This window comes from Callithrix jacchus, chromosome 16 (assembly GCF_049354715.1).
Source record: "Callithrix jacchus isolate 240 chromosome 16, calJac240_pri, whole genome shotgun sequence".
NCBI classification, from domain to species: Eukaryota; Metazoa; Chordata; class Mammalia; order Primates; family Cebidae; genus Callithrix; species Callithrix jacchus.
The window spans coordinates 21,791,422-21,805,273 of record NC_133517.1 but is presented as its reverse complement, the minus strand read 5'-3'; the positions used below and the strand labels follow the sequence as shown (position 1 = coordinate 21,805,273).

General features: G+C 40.1%; 1 pseudogene; it reads right to left on the bottom strand.

Moving 5' to 3' along the window:
• Positions 1-226: 226 nt before the first annotated feature.
• LOC144579680 (large ribosomal subunit protein eL38 pseudogene) overlaps positions 227-13,852 on the bottom strand; it is a 66,880-nt pseudogene continuing 53,254 nt past the window's right edge.

The following is a 13,852-nucleotide window of genomic DNA, read 5'->3' as shown; positions in this document are numbered from 1 at the left end:
GTTTTCCAGGCTGGTCTCAAACTCCTGACCTCAAGTGATCCACCTGCCTCAGCCTCCCAAAGTGCTGGATTACAGGCATGAGCCACCGTACCCAGCCCCTTTTGTTATCCTTGATTTTGGGGAGTTTTACCTTTTTGAATAAACTTTCTACCTCCATCTCTTCTTTAAGATCAATAATTTTTTTTATTTTTAGTATTTTAATACAGTTCAAATCAGTGTGTTTGGTTTACTTCAGTTCCTTCACTGCCAAACCAGAAGGCAGGGGCTGCTTCAGTTTCTCTGCCTTCTCCTTGCCAGTGATGACCAGGGTGTAAAAGTATCTGCAGCATCAAACTTTAAACTTCATCTTGTCCTTATTTTTCTTGATCTTGACAGATTTGGCAACCTTTCATTGGGCTGTGAGCAGAAAGTCCCTGATTTCCTTAATTTTCTGAGGTATGGTGATGAGATGTGCTGGGAGTGGGCATGGACTGGGACAGCCGGCAGCAACCAGGAAGAGGATGAAAAAGAAGGAAGATCAATAATTCTTAGATTTGCCCTTTTGAGGCTATTTTCTAAATGTTATAGACATGCTTAATTCTTCTTCATTCTTTTTCTTTCATCTCCTTTGAGTATATTTTCAAACAGCCTATCTTCAGGCTCACTAATTCTTTCTTCGCCTTGGTCAGTTCTGCTATTAAGAGACTCATGTATTCTTCAGTATATCAATTGCATTTTCAACTATAGAGTTTCTGCTTGATTCTTTTTAGTTATTTCAATCTCTATTAAATTTACCTGATATGATTCTTTTTTTTTTTTCAAGATGGAGTCTCACTGTATCACTCAGGCTGAAGTATAGTAGCATGATCTTGGCTCACTGCAACCTCTACCACCTGGGTTTAAGTGATTTTTGTGCCTCAGCCTCCTGAGTGGCTGGGACTACAGGTGTGCACCACCATGCCCAGCTAATGTTTGTATTTTTAGTAGAAATGGGGTTTCACCATGTTGCCCAGGCTGGTCTTGAACTCTCAAACTTAAGTGATCCTCTTACCTTGGCCTCTCAAAGTGCTGAGATTACAGAAATCTGATAGAATTCTGAATTCCTTCTCTATGTTATCTTGCTTTTCTTTCAGTTTCCTCAAAACAGCTATTTTGAATTCTCTATTTGAAAGGTTACATATCTCTGTTTCTCTGTTAGGTTCATTTGGTGAGGTCATGTTTTTCTGGATGGTTTTGATGCTTGTGGATGTTCGTCTGTGTCTGGGCATTGAAGTGTTAGATATTATAGTCTTTGCAATCTGGGCTTGTTTGTGCCCATTCTTCTTTGGAAGGCTTTCCAGGTATTCGAAGGTACTTGGGCCCCAAGCCCAGTAATGCTATGGTTCCTGCACTCATAGAGGTACTACCTTGGTGGTCTTGAATAAGATCCAGAAGAAGTCTCTGGATTACCAGGTGGAGGCTTTTGTTCTCTTCACTTACTTCCTCCCAACAAACAGATTCTCTCTCTGTGTGCTGAGCCACTTGGTGCTGGGGACGATGTGACACAAGCACTCCTGTGGCCACCACTAACACTGTCCTGGGTCAGACCTGAAGCCAGCACAACACTGAATCTCACCCAAGGCCCACTGTAACCACTACCTGGCTACTACCTATGTTCACTCAAGGCCCTATGGCTTGGCGATCAGCATATAACAAAGCCAGCCAGGTTTGTGTCCTTTTCAGGGTGGCAAGTTCCCCTAGGCCCCAGGTAGGTCCAGAGATATTGTCTGGAAGCTAGGGCTTGGAGTTGAAAACCTTCAAAATCTACCTAGTGTTTTATTCTACTATGGCTAATGTGGCATTCAAGCCACAAGACAAAGTCATTCTCACTCTTCCCTCCCCTTTCCAAGGGCAGAGGATCCTCTCCCGATGGCCACCACCACCACCAATTCATGGGGCGTTCTGCCAGGCCACTGCCAGTGTTGACTTAAGGCCCAAGGGCTCTTCAGTCAGCTTTTGGTGAGTGATGCCAGGTCTAGGACTTACCATACAAGGCAGTGGACTCCCTTCTTGCCCCAGGCAGGCCCAGAAATGCTGTCCAAGAGCCTAGGCCTGGACTCAGGGACCCTAAGAGCCCACTTGGTGCTCTACTACTCTGTGGCCAAGCTGTTAGTTGAAGCCAGCATGTCTCAGGGTCTCATCCAAGGTTCACAGTGTACTACCTGGGTGTTGGTAGTGGTTATTCAGGGCCTCAGGGCACTTTAGTCAGTAGTTAATGGATCCTGCCAGACTGGTTCCTTCCCTTCAAGGCAGTGGCTCCCTTCTTTCCCAGGGTGTGTCTAGAAATGTCATCCGGGAGCTAGGGCCTGGGATGGGGGCTTCCAGACCTGCCTGGTGCCTTATTCTACTGTGGCTGAGGCAGTATCCAAGATTGATGACAAAATCCTCTTTACTCTTCTCTCTCCTCTCTACAAGCAAAAGAAAGGAGTCACTTTCATGGTTACAAACTGCACTGCCTGGTATTTGGGGAGGGGTGGCACAAGCACTCCCTAACCAAACCGTGTAGTATCTCACTAGATCATGTACCACCCCGGTCCACTGGCTCTCAGCCCAGCCTAAAGATTTTGGAGTTGCCTAAAGATTTTGAGTCCTCGAGTCCTAGACTGTCTTTCACGTTCACTTAGAATTCCAAAGCTCTTTAGTCCATGGTGGCAAGACTTGCCCAGAAACACAAGTTCTGACATCTGGAATGGGCACTTTTCCTCTGGTTAGGGCTCACCAAAATGCTTCCTCCATGGGTGGGTGCCAGCTGAGTTCAGCACAGTTTTGCTTTCCTCTGCTACAGGACAGCACTGAGTTCAATGTAAACTCCCCCAATCATTGTGCTCTCCCTCCCCTAAGAACACAGATTTTCTCTTTGTGTCATGCTACCACTGCTGGGGTATGGGGAAGGGAGTGTATCACAATTCAAGACCATCTGTCCTACTCCCTTCAGTGCCTCTTTTAGCAATATGAAGTTAAAACCAGGTACTGTGATTGCTTACCTGATTTTTGGTTCTTATGAAGGTGATATTCTGTGTGCAGATAGTTGTTAAAATTTGTTCTTCCCATGGTGGAAATGATTGGCAGATGCATCTATTCAGTCATCCTGCTTGGCCACCTCCAAATTTTTTAAACATTTAATAAAACATTTAAAAAATATGTCAATGAGTTCTAATTTGGCTCAATACTTATTTAATTATATATTAATATATATCATGAAAATAAAAATAATTTATATTTAATAAGTTTGAAAAATTAGAAAAATTATCTTAATTTCTTAAGGCAAAAAAAGTATATTTTGTGAAGGATGTGGGGGCAGTTTAATGAGGTTAATTGGATGTGAGAGAGGAGACAGCTCTTGGTTTGGCTCTGAGCAGCTCTGGTCACTGGTAAATGCCATTGTTGCCTATTGCCAAGAGTCAGCTCCATTTGGTCCTCATCCATGTTTTCCTCTGAAGATGTTATATCTCCGTGGTATAGGTGTGAGAGATGTAATACAATTTTTTTAAATGTAAAGGTGTTTTCTGGCTTTGGACTTACATTGTTATTCTTAGAATTGCACACTGTCTTTTCCTCTTCAAGGTGAACCCTCTAGAAATGGACTCATGACATGCAATTTTATGCATAATGCATTCTCGGTAAAAGACAGTAAAACCCAAAAATATCAGCTTCATTTTCTCTATTTTAATCCTATTTTTCCCTGATAATTTCCTAGAGAAGCATTATCTGATTTTATAACATTCCTCTGCCAATTATCTTAGTGATTCTACATATCAGCAATTCATCAGAATCTGTAACTGACAGTACCAATTATTCATAATTGTAACTTTTTATAACCACATTTACATTTACATCATTTCTCTATCCATTTTGCAGTAAGAAAAAAAGAGGGCAAATTAAAAAGAAGTAACTTCTCTTTTGATTTTTTCCTGTGAGTACAAGAACAACAGATAAAAGATATTTTAAAATCCTGAAAGAACAAGTTGTATATCTTTTGCATTTACATTCTATATATGTAAGCAGTTATTTGAGTATTGGGGGTATATGGTATCAAAATGAAGATCCTTCTTCCCTGGCTTCTATTATAGCTTTTCTCACATTGAATTGCAATTAACTTTTTCCACAATCATCTCTCTCATTGTGAATTCCTTAAGAAGTTCTTATTTATATTTATACCCCTAAAAACAGCACACCCTTAGCTCCCAGATGATGCTTATATGTTTCTTGAATAATTAATTTATACAATCCCATTAAATTTACATAGAAATGATTAAAATATGTCATAATTTGGCTTCAAATAACATACTACCATTTACAGTGCATCTTAAAGCTACTGAAACCCATCTTCAGTAATTCTCTACTACATCATAGTTTCTGTTTCATTGGGATTATTTCCATCAGCATACTGTCATACTCTGATTTCTTCTCATCTTAAAAAAAAAACTATCTGGACCCCTTTTCCCTCTCAATCATCCCCCAAGTCCCTGTTCCTCTTTATAGAAAATCCCTCTACATGTTTTCTATATTTGTTGTCTCCAGCCCCAGTAGGGGAGTGGGTGGTGGTGAATGGCCTGGTAGGTTACTCAGGGCCTGGAAGCAGTGAAACTGGAAAATCAGAAAGAAGAATGTCTGGGGAAGATACATGTGGATGGGCTTTAAGGAGTGGCCACAAGGAGTGTAGATCTTTCTGTATCACTGTAATACCCACCAGAAAACACAAACTGCAGAGGAGATATTCAAAAACAAGGTAGACTGAGTAACTCTTCTTAGCTGTTCCAGTGCTTGCATAGCATGCTACATACAGGGTCGCCATGGTGGTGGGGTTGGAGGTTGGGCATGGGTTCAGTATCACAGGTTCTCTTTCACCATAGCTGACCCAGTTATTTCTATTGCTGAATACCAAATTGGGAAGCACTACGACCAAATGTCTTCTCAATACAGTACCCCTTAAGGAGGCCAGCTAGCATCTTGGATAAATGGAATATTTTGCATCTTTTCAGTCCTGAAAGGATATAATTCATCTTTGATGCTAACTTTGGATAAGGATGTGACTTTTCTCCCTGCAGTACCTTTGATGGCACCAGTCTACAGGGGATTATAACGCAGTTTACCAACACGGGATCCTGTTGTACAAGGATTACACAGGCCACAGGCCAAAAGAGTCATTTTACAGCAAAATGAGATGGGATCGTGGGCACAGGTCCATGGAACCTAGGTCCTATCACATACTGTGTTACCCAGAGCACCAGCCTGATAGAACTTTGGAAAGTTTCTATTAAGATGCACATTTGTAGACAACATCCTGCAGTGGTACTGCACAGTCCCTCAGGATAGTATAATTCTCAATAGTTGCATGACATTTGGTCTTATACCTGACAAGTTCACTGCACAGGTTCAGGACCCAAGGGGTAGAAATAAGACTGGATCCACTCTGTGTGAGCCCTATGATCTAACTTGCAGAATTTGTATTTTCCATCCCTGCAACTCTGTGGTCTATTGGATTCGAAGTTCTGATTCTCAGGAAGGAGATAAACTTTCACTAGGGATATGATGTTTCCCTAATCTCAAAACTACAACTGAGGCCTGGTGATTCCTCATATTCATGAACCAACAGGCAATTAAAATAGTTACTCTATAGACAGGGCCAACTGGCTCTGATTATAAGGAAGAAATCAGGTTGCTACTACTTTATGGGTCAGGAAAGAGCCTGCAACTCAAAGGACTCATTGAAACATCCCTTGGTGCTACTATTCTCAGTACATAAAAACAAACAGGTGAATGGCCTGATGAGGGGAAGGCAACCAACGCCTCAGTCCAGAGGTGAGAGTGTAGGTCATTCCACCAAGCAAGGAATCCAGAGAGACTGAGATGCTAACCAAGGGTTGAGAAAATAGAAAATGGGTATGGAGGAGGAGGAGGAAGTATATCAGTTATGGTCTTTGGAACACCTGTAGGAACAGGAACTATGGCTTGTTCTACTGACCATTCCGTTATAAAACTTTTTCTTTCTAGAGATTATATCTAGCCCCCATCTTTATTCATTCTTCAGTTGATGGGTATTTCAGTATTTCCACTTTGGGGATCTCATGAATAGTGCAGTTATGAACATTCATGTACAAGTGTTTGTAGGGACATATGTTTTTAATTATCTTGAGTAGATATCTAGAAATGAAATTGCTGGTTTGTTTAGTAACTCTAGATATTTTTGAAAGTGGTTGAATTACTGTACATTCCCACAGCAGTGTACAATACTTCCAACTTTTTATATGCTTACCAACAATGGTATTATCTGACTTTTTTATTATAGCCATTCTAGTAGGCCTAAAGTGGTATCTCATGTCGTTTTGATTTGTACTTTTCTAGTGACTAATAGTGTTAAGTATCTTCCCTTGTGCTTGTTGGCCATTTGTGTACCTTTTTGGGAAAAATGTTAATTTTTGTATATGGTGTGAGGTAAGGATTCCAGCTTCATTCTTTTGCATACAGATTGAGAATGATTTGGCTCTATACCTCCACCCAAGTCTCATCTCAAATTGTAATTGCTATAATTCCCATATGTTGAGGGATGGACCTGGCAGGAGGTGATTGGATCATGGGGGTGGTTTCCCTCATGATGTTCATGTGACAGTGAGTTCTTATGAGAAGATTATTGAGAAGACTATTTTTTCCCCATTGAAATGTCTTGGTATCCTTGTTGAAATTCAGTTAACCATAATTGTCAAGGTTTCTTTCTGAACTCTCAATTCTATTCCATTGATCTATATGTCATCCTTATGCTTTATGTACTGCTTAAATAATATTTGATGGTTGATGAAAAATGTACAGCATCATCTGATGTGGTGATCAATGAATCGTAGCACTCAGACCAATTATATTTAAATGGAGGGTAAATGTGCCCAAAGGGAAGTACATTTTCTATACTTCATTCAAAATGGTAAAAAGTTGATATTGATAGATTATGATAAAGTACATGTGTATATTGTAATAATACCTAGACAACAACTAAGAAATATACACAAAGTGATATACTACAAATTACTATATATAAATCAAAATAAGATGCTAAAAATATTGAAATAGCCCACAGAATAAGAAAAAAGGAAACAGATAAATGAGAAATGGGAAAACAAAACTAAGAATAATAATAAAACTGTACATTTTAACCCTAATGTATCAATAATTACCTTAAATGTAAATAGTTTAATTACATCAAAATGGACAGAAATTGTCAGAGTAGATGAAAAAAATGATCCAACCATAAACTTTCTTAAAGAAAGTCACTTCAAATACAATGATATAGGTAGGTTGAAGGAGAAAGGATGAAAAAAGATATATCATGCAAGAATTCATTTTAAAAAGCAGCAATGATTATATTAATATCAGATAAATTAGTCTTTAGTGAAAAGAAAATTACTGGCAACAAATAGGAATATTTTGTAACACCAAAAGGTCAATCACCAGATAGACATAATGATCCTAAATGTAATGGCACCTAACAACAGCATCAAAATTCCTGAAACAAATCTACCCCAGTTGTCCTATCTTCACCCCAGGAATGAGACTGGCTGATTCTCAGCTATGGGTGACTTATCCTAAAATGTGCACTGTGTACAGATAGTTTTATTTTTCTATGACTGGGAGAAAGTGTTACCAGTATTCAGTGGGTAGAACAACTTGTGTGGATACAATGGGTTTGATAACAATTTGTGTGGATGCAATGGGTTTGTTAACAACTTGTGTGGATACAATGGGTTTGTGATAAGACTTACATGTTCTATCACAGCTGCTTTGCGAGAAGCCAGAAGACCAGAAAAAAAAAATCACATTTGAGAGAGCTCCAAGGACCAGAGCCAAATGTGCATGTCTAGAGCAATGTCCACAAGAAGACAGGCCAAAGAGGAAAGTGGAGTCAAGGACTCAGACAGCTGGGAACATACAGTGCAGAACTGTGAGGTGAAACACACCAGCACGCGCATGAATACCAAGGTAGAGTGAGGAGTTTCTTGTTACAATTGAACAAGTGGCATTTCTGGACAGCATATTGCATAAAATTCATGAATCCATTTAAAAGCCCTAGGAAACCATTAAAACTTGTAGATTAATGCATTATGACCCAGTCTTTTTACTAAAATAGTTTTCAAAATCACTAGCATTTATTAAGCAGTTACTATTTCCAGATGACAATAACTTATGTGCATTATCTCACAATTTCCACAGTAGCCATATTGTACTAGTTTTCTTTTGTTGCTATAACAAGTTACCACCACCTTGATGGCTTAAAACACATTTATTGTCCACATTTATTATCTTACAGTTATGTAAGTCAGAAGTTTGACATGAGTATCACTGAGCTAAAATAAAGGGGTCAACAAGGCTGTGTTCTTTCCTTGGTAGGATCTGTTTTCTTCTCTTTTCCAGCTTTAGAGGCTGTTCACAGTCTATGGCTCATGGACCCCTTCATCCATCTTCAAATCCAGAAAAAACAACTTAAGTCCTTTTCACATCACTCCAACCTCTTCTGCCTCACCCTTTCAGTTTTAAGGACCCTTGTGATTACTTTGCATCTATACAAATATTCTGGAATAATCTTCAGTTTTAGGGTCACAAATGCAACCTTAATTTCCCTTTCCTATGAAAGGTAACATATTCACAGTTCCCAAGGATTAGAATGTGAACATCTTGAGGAGCTATTATTCTGCCTACTAACTGTGAAATGAGATCTATTACCCATAATTTGACACCTAAAGGAGTGGTTCCCACTAGGGGTGACTTATCCTAGTACAATGTGAAATGGGTAGAGACATTTTTGGTTTTTAATAACTGGGAGAAAGTGCTACTGGTATCTAGTGGGTAGAGATGCTAAACATCCTACGATACACAAGGCAGCCTCCTACAGCAAAAAATTATCTGGTCTAAAATGTCAATAGTGCTGCTATTAAGAAAACCTCTATAAAATAAATACCTGGGACTTGAAGAAGATAAGTGCATTAGTCCATTTTCACACTGCTATAAAGAACTTCCCTGGGACTGGGTGATTTATAAAGGAAAGAAGTTTAATTGATTCACAGTTCCACACGGCTGGGGAGACCTCAGGAAACTTATAATCATGGTGGAAGATGAAGAGGAAGCACGTACATCTTAGATGGCGGCAAGCAAGAGAGAGCAAGTGTGAAGGAAGAACTGTCAAACACTTATAAAACTACCAGATCTCATGAGAACTCACTGTCACAAGAACATCATGGGGGAAACCACCCCCATGATCCAGTCACCTCCCATGAGGTCCATCCCTCAACATGTGGGAATTACAGCAATTACAATTTGAGATGAGACTCGGGTGGGGGTATAGAGCCAAACCATATCATTCTGCCCCTGGCCCCTGTCAAATCTCCTGTCCTTTCTACATTTCACAACCAATCATATCTTCCCAACAGTCCCCCAACATTTTAACTAATTCTAGCATTAACCCGAAAGTCCAAGTCCAAAGTCTCATCTGAGGCAAGGGAAGTCCCCTCCACCTATGAGCCTGTAAAATCAAAAACAAGTTAATTACTTTCAAGGTGCAATGAGAGTACTGGCATTAGATAAATGCTCCCATTCCAAATGGGAGAAATTGGCCAAAACAAAGGGACTACAGGCCCCATGCAAGTCTGAAATCTAATGCAGCAGTCATTAAATCTTAAAACTCCAAAATAATCTCTTTCAACTCCATGTCTTTCATCCAGGCATGCTGTTGCAAGAGGTGGCCTCCCACAGCCTTGGGAAGCTCTATCCCCATGGCTTTGCAGGGTTCAGCCCTTGTGGACTGATGTTGAGTGACTGTGGCTTTTCCAGGCACACAGTGCAGCTCTTGGTGAATCTGCCTTTCTGGAGTCTGAAGGATGGTGGCCCTCTTCTCACAGCTCCACTAGGCAGTGCCCCAGTAGAGCACTGTGTAGGGGCTCCAACCCCACATTTCTATTCCATATTGCCCTAGAAGAGAGTCTCCATGAGGGGTCTGCCCGTGCAGCAGACTTCTGCCTGGACATTCAGGTGTTTTCATACATCCTCTAAAATCAAGGAAGAAGCTGCCAAAGCTCAACTCTTGAATTCTGTGCACCCACAGGCCCAACACCCTGTGGAAGCTGTCAAGACTTGGGGCTTGCACCCTCTGAAGCAACAGGCCTAAAAAAAGGCCAAACTGTACCTTTGCCTTTTTAAGCCACAGCTGGAGCTAGAGTGGCTGGGTTGCAGGGTGCCAAGTCCTGAAGCTGCACAAAGCAGCAGGGCCATGGGCCTGGCTCAGGAAACCATTTTCCCTCCTAGGCCTATGGGCTTGTGATGGGAGTATGGATTAGTCCATGTTTACACTGCCGTAAAGAACTGTCTGAGACTGGTTAATTTACAAAGGGAAGAGGTTTAATTGACTCACAGTTGCAGATGGCTGGGGAGGCCTCAGGAAACTTACAATCATGGTGGCAGAGGGAGCAAACATTCCCTTCACATAGTGGCAGGAGAGAGAAATGCAGAGTGAAGAGCGGAAGAGCCCCTTATGAAGCCATCAGATTTCATGAGAATTCACTCACTATCACAAGAGCAGCATGGGGAAACTGCCCCTACTCCAAAGTGGGGATTATAATTCAGATTGCAATTCAAAATGAGGTTTTGGGTGGAGACACAGCCAAATCATATCGGAGGGGCTGCCATGAAGGATTCTGACTTGCCCTGCAGACATTTTCCCCTTTGTCTTGGGGATTAACATTAAATTCCTCATTACTTATGTAAGTTTCTGCAGCTGGTTTGAATTTCTTTGCAGAAAATGGGGTTTTCTTTTCTACCACATGGTCAGGCTGCAATTTTTTAAAACTTTTATGCTGTCACCTCTTGAATGCTTTGCTGCTTATAAATTTCTTCCACCAGATACCTTAAATACCTCTCAAGGTCAAAGTTCCACAGATCTCTAGGGCAGGAGCAAAATGCCACCATTCTCTCTGCTAAAGCACAGAAAGAGTGACCTTAACTCCAGTTACCAATACATTCTTCATCTTCATCTGAGACCACCTCAGCCTGGACTTCATTCTCCACATCACTATCAAGATTTTAGTCAGAACCATTCAACAAGTCTCTAGGAAGTTTCAAATGTTCCCATAACTTCCTGTCTACTTCTGATTCCTCCAAACTGTTCCAACCTCTGTCCATTATCCAGTTCCAAAGTTGCTTCCAAAGTTCCAAAGTCACTTCCACATTTTCAAGTATCTTTATAGCAGGGCCCACAAACTCCTGATGCAAATTTCCTATATTAGTCCATTTTCACACTGCTATAAAGAACTTCCCTGAGACTGAGTGATTTATAAAGGAAAGAGGTTTAATTGACTCACAATTCTGCATGGCTGAGGAGGCCATGGGAAACTTACAATCATAGTGGAAGGGAAAGCAGGCACATCTTACATGCGGCAGGCAAGAGAGAGCGAGTGTTAAGGAGGAACTATCAAACACTTACAAAACCATAAGATATCATGAGAACTCACTATCATGAGAACAGCCTGGGGGAAACTGTCCCCATGATCCAGTCGCCTCTCACCAGGCCCCTCCCTTGACACTGGGGATTATGACATTTATAATTTTAGATGAGATTTGAGTGGAGACACAGAGCCAAACCATATCAATAAGTAACTTGACCACAATCACAGCTAACAGTTTTCAGAGCCATGATTTGAACCCAGGACCACCTGACTTTAGATTCTGGACACTTTCCAACTCTGCCAAACTGCATACTTTTCCCATGACAAGTAAAACCTAATGTCCTTTTCTATGAGTATATTAATGCAGAACTAAATGATGACTTCTTTGGCCTCTTTATTCTGAAGATTCAATACCCAATTCCCAGAGAATTGTGCTTTGGTGATTTGAACAAAGCAGTCTTGTTCCGTAGTTTAAGCAGCTATAGTTGTTTCAAAGAAGATTTCATTGAACAGAGATCACTCAGGCTCTAGAGAGAAAAAAACAAACAAAAAAACCCACAAACCCAATTGTGGGGAGTAGCATGCCCTCTCAGTGCTACAGATAGTTAAGGAACTGGGTAAAAGATGAGATGTTCATGTCATTTTTCCTTTCTGTTTACCCATCTCTCCACTTACCAGTATGCCAGTTGCTGAGAGTATTCAGAAGTATGTATTATCTATGAAGATGGATAAAGATCAGAGTGTTTACATTCTAAGAACCCACTAAGCATGAACCTTTGAAAGTCATATCCCAGCAGACTTACATAAGAACCAGGTATTAAAGCAATACATGGTATTTATCATCCAACATTGGGAAAAAATCGTGCTTTAGCATAATACAACAAAAAATAAATTGCCCAGTCACAGAAGATTCTTTTTATAACAGTTTACTGTTTTAAAACTCACATCATTAACAACCTGTTGTATCTGAACATTAACAGTGCATAAACCATCATATCATTAAATAAACACAAAACAATTAGAGCAACATTATTATTTTCTATAGCCATATATTCCCTGAAGCACAAAGAATTCATTTGAACATAATTATGGCTTCTCAAACTGTACAAATATCAGCATAAATTTAAAATACTTTAATTAGGGAACACCTTTAACTTTCACTGGGTAAATAGTTACATTTCAACATCAATAACAGCAATTCACATAATTGCATGTTTATGTACAGAGCTTACTTAGACCAAATTATTTAACAGTTCAAATCCATTTTTCCGCCTTGTAGGGTTTCAAATTTCAGACTAATACAGTATCACCAAAAAGAAAACAGTACCAGCTAAATGGAATAAAATATGTATGTGAAGGAAGTTGCACATCTTTTGGAAGTGGCCACTGATGACTTGAGGTCCCTTAAAAAATAATCGCCCTGCTCCCTCCCTGAGTTCCACAGATTAGAAAATTAATGTTTTCCAAGAAGCTCCAGGAAGCTAGTGACTCTCTAAGGGTCACCAAACCTCAAATAGGAATCAATACTAACCCTTGGATCTCTCTCCACTCCAAACTACTTGAGATGAGAGTTCACATCTTCCTCATTTCTGTTCTCTACCCAGAGAGTCTTACATGATGTGTGGCACAGAATAAAGTATCTACTGAATTGCATTCTCAGCTTAATATTTTATTTACCAAGTTCTTACAAACATCTGGTTTTATGTTTAGACCTGATATTCAGCCTACAGGCTAATTTCTCAGTCTATTTGATCCTCTCCCAAACACTGGGATGTACTTGTAATTCAGGAATTAAGGAGAATTTATTGGTCGCCTGGACTCTGCTGCAGGGCTATGATTGCGGTCCTTTTCCATTGTTGGATGTTCTTGTCATATCTGCCATTAAGTCTTCGAACATCCCTTTGGTTTATAGCTAAAAAACTTCAAACTCGACTTTCAGTAAGTTACCTAACCCCTCTTCTCATCTTAAAATGAGAGTCAAAATAATAATTGTTCCTACTCATAGGGTTGTGAGGATTGTATGAGATAATCTGCATAAGATTCTAAAGCAGTATTTAGCATATAATAAGCTCTCAGTGAATGTTAATCTATTATTATGACTACTAATATCATCACTATTTTGCTAGACTGTAAGTTCCTGAGTGATGGAGTCGGTTTTGTACATCTCTGTACCAAACATCCCAAAGGCCTAGGATAGTGGCTTGAACATATTATATGCTCATTATACTCATTGGGTAAGTGAACAAACAACCATAGTCTCCATCCAAGCTAATGACAGACTCTGGCTTTGTCTGGGTAACTTAGGGGCTCTACAGTAGTTAATGAACCACAAACATGGCAGTTCAGCAGTTAAACCCAAACCCGAATCCTAACCCTATTTGCTTAAACTCATAATGTGGATTTAGAGTATACAC